Genomic DNA, 3,667 nt, shown 5'->3' on the forward strand with positions numbered 1-3,667 from the left:
TCACAAAAACCTAAAAATGTTACCAGCACTCTGGGCCAATAGGTAGAGGAACATAGCCACCGCCAGCCCTTGGCTCGGGAAGGCTGAAGCCCTCCCAGTTTTAGGCAGAAGGCAGCACTGTGGGGCAGCACTGTGAGGCTGCGAGGCAAGAGGCTGTCAAACCTTTCACCTTGGAAAGCAAAGCATTTGAATTTGCACGGACATAAACATGGCAGCAGCAGCAACAAGGTAGAGAGGCCGAGGACAAACACCTGCCCATATCCACTACGATGAAGCAAAAGGTTAACCACTGGGCTCGGCTTTTAGAGACCCTACGCCCCCAACGATTAGCATCTCTTTGTGACTTAGATAGACACTGAATTGGGGTGAAAGATGCATCTAAAGGACCACAAGCAGCTGTACAAGCTATCAAGACTCCTGTGTCTCATAGGAAGGGGGCGAGGGGGGTGACAGGGAGGTGGACGGCCCAATGGGTTAATGACCCAACTCATGATCAGCTTTCAAAACAGTCATTCAGCCCCCTCCCCAAACCCCACAATGTTTAGGCTTGATCGCCCCCAGAAGAGGAAGTTGAATTACTAACCATCAGAGAGGCTTATAAAAGGTCAATAGAATAAGGCAGAGTGCATGGTTAGAGAGGGCATTACAGGAGATAGGTGGGAAGAGTATTGGACAGGGGAATTGGAGAGAAACAAGTCAGGGACGATCAACCATCACGAGAAACAAGAGGAATCCCAGGAGGACCAGAGGGGCCTTTGTACAGCAGCCAATGGGAAAGGAAGTCTCACGAAAGACCAAAGGACAGGCCATGAGGGCTGAATATGAAGACCAGGACTCTGGAAACAGCGCTGGGAGAGTCTCAAGAGTCACGCCCCCTTGAGAACTCTGACAAGAGCTACAAGACTTTCTGGTAGTAAATAAGGCAGTAAAACCCTAGTGAGTAAGAAGTTAATCATATATAACCCGGAGAGGGGCGGGAGATCCCTAATATGGTGCGAACGGCACCATACCCCTTGCAGGGGTAGAAGGCATCTAAACCCCAAGTTATGTTGCAGAGAATCAGCTCACCACTGCACCCCTGTGAAGGGAACCTATGGCAGAGAATCAGCTGGGTGCTATATCCCTGAGACTCTGAGTTTTGAGCCAAGAAACAGCTGGGTGCTATATTTCTTGACACTATATTGTATTTAGAGAAACTGGGGAGAAGATATTGTAAATGGAGTTAATACCATGACATTTCATGATTTTACCCTTCCTGACAGTGTTGCTCGAGAATAGTGCCAAGATGGGGCTTCTCATTCTGTTATGAACGCCCAGACCTCACAGGCGTTTGTCCAATGACATTCTACTTGTAAATAAAATTGCGTTGGAACTTTTGTTCCTTACGTCAAATGTTTTGTCTATACACCACAGTGTATTTCAGTATTTTCAGTGCCCTACTCAGGCTTTTAGTGCTTTCTAAAACTTCCCACCACCTCGTACTGCAGGTGTTGTCTTGCAGAATTCTTAGTGCCCCTCACAGTCTCTCAGCAATTTCTAAAACTTCTGCCTTTCAGATTCTAGGCACCTTCCAGACTTCTGAGCTCTCTCCGCAGAATCTAGCCATTATATATTTGAGTTCTCAGCAGCCTTATATTCTAATGACTTTTCAGGGTTCTCAGCACCTCTAGGTTCTAGGTAATTCTGAGGATTCTCAGTAGTTTCTTTCAGCATCTGCCTTCCTGCGTGGCACACAGGTGCTGAGAGCAGCCAACAACTTTTCAGTACAGCTGCCCAATGTTTCCTGCGGCTGCTCCGGGTCATAAATCACCCTCCTTCAGCAATCCTGATCTTATACCAATCCTCTTGAGCCCTGCTTGGTAGTGAGCTTTCCTCCTCTATTGTTCAAGTTCCAGTGGCTCTTGTCTTTCTAGCTCTGCACAGTTTACCATCATGCTCTTCTTTCTGGCAGGTGAAACTCAAGTGGTATAAATCAGGCCAGCCAGAAATTGTATTTTCTGAGCCATGATCTTTTGCAATGGTTGCACTTAAAGGAAGACCGAATTTAAATACTAAGATATTGACAGGCCGATTCATGGAATAATTAGTGCGGCGCAAGTGGCCAAAAACGTGCGAATCGCAGTGGAATAGCGAAAATCGCAGTGCAAGTGCGAAAATCGCACGAAAAGCAGCACACATCGATTCATGGAAGGCCGTGCGCGAGAAAACCATCGGATGTGCGATAATAAAGTGCGTGGCGCACGTTAGCGCACAGGCCATCTAACTGCGTGCGCCAGGTCACAGCGAAAATCGCACAGGCCACAGCGAAAATCGCACATAGCGCGGCGCACGCAACAAAAGTAGGCGGAACACGGGGCGTAACACTCGGAATGGGGAACAACTTGCCAAAATGTGGGCGTCACGGGGGAAGTACAGGGTACAAGTGCGTGGAACGCCCACACGCTCGCCTACAACACGTATTCATGGAATAGAATAGGGCAAAAAAGCGCACGCTCAAACCAGCGCACAGGCACAAACACGACCGCCACAAGAAAGCAGGCGGTAGCGTCTCTGCGCCTGTAAGAAATGTGCGCCAAAAGGTGCCGCAAAAAATAGCACCTATATACTGCCATGATGAATGTCCCATACTGTGGCCCTCCAGGACAAATGACGTGCAAAGGGGTACCCACAAACACGGACACCCGCTGACAAAAAATACGTGTGCGTGTATACCGGGGTGCGTGGGAAGTCTCACACGCGAATTGGCAGGGCATGTGAATTCCAGGGGTTTGCGGGAAGTTCCACACGCGATTTGTCAGGGTACGTGGATTACAGGGGTGCGCGGGAAGTTCCACACGCGATTTGGCCGTGTACGTGGATTCCAGGGGTGCGCGGGAAGTCCACACGCGATTTGGCCGGGTACGTGGATTTCAGTGGTGCGCGGGAAGTTCCACACGCGATTTGGCCGTGTACGTGGATTTCAGGGGTGCGTGGGAAGTACCACACGCGATTTGGCCGGGTACGTGGATTTCAGGGGTGCGCGGGAAGTTCCACACGCGATTTGTCAGGGTACGTGGATTTTAGGGGTGCGCGGGAAGTTCCACACGCGATTTGGCCGTGTACGTGGATTTCAGGGGTGCGCGGGAAGTCCCACACGCGATTTGGCCAGGTAAGTGGATTTCAGGGGTGCGCGGGAAGTTCCACACGCTATTTGTCAGGGTACGTGGATTTCAGTTGTGCGCAGGAAATTCTACACGCGATTTGGCTGTGTGCTCCCAGGTATTCCCTGTACACCCTGCACGGCCCCTGCAGGCAGCACACACGACAGGGGACTACCCTGCACACCTGCTCATGTCACCCAGCACCCCCATCCCCCAGCATCCAGGGGCACCCTCCACCAGGCCCCCACTCATGTCTCCCACCACCCCCACCCCCCAGCCACCATGGGCAGCCCCCACCAGGCCCCCACTCATGTCTCCCACCCACCCCCACCCCCCAGCAGTGCAGGGGCACCCTCCACCAGGCCCCCACTCATGTCTCCCACCACCCCCACCCCCCAGCCCCCAGCCACCAGGGGCACCCTCCACCAGGCCCCCACTCATGGCCCCTATCCCCCCCACCCCCCCGCCACCAGGGGCAGCCTCCACCAGGCCCCCACTCATGTCGAGCACCCACCCCCACCCCCCAG

Source organism: Ambystoma mexicanum, chromosome 5q (genome assembly GCF_040938575.1).
Source record: "Ambystoma mexicanum isolate Mex_15411 chromosome 5q, UKY_AmexF1_1, whole genome shotgun sequence".
In the NCBI taxonomy this organism is placed as follows: domain Eukaryota; kingdom Metazoa; phylum Chordata; class Amphibia; order Caudata; family Ambystomatidae; genus Ambystoma; species Ambystoma mexicanum.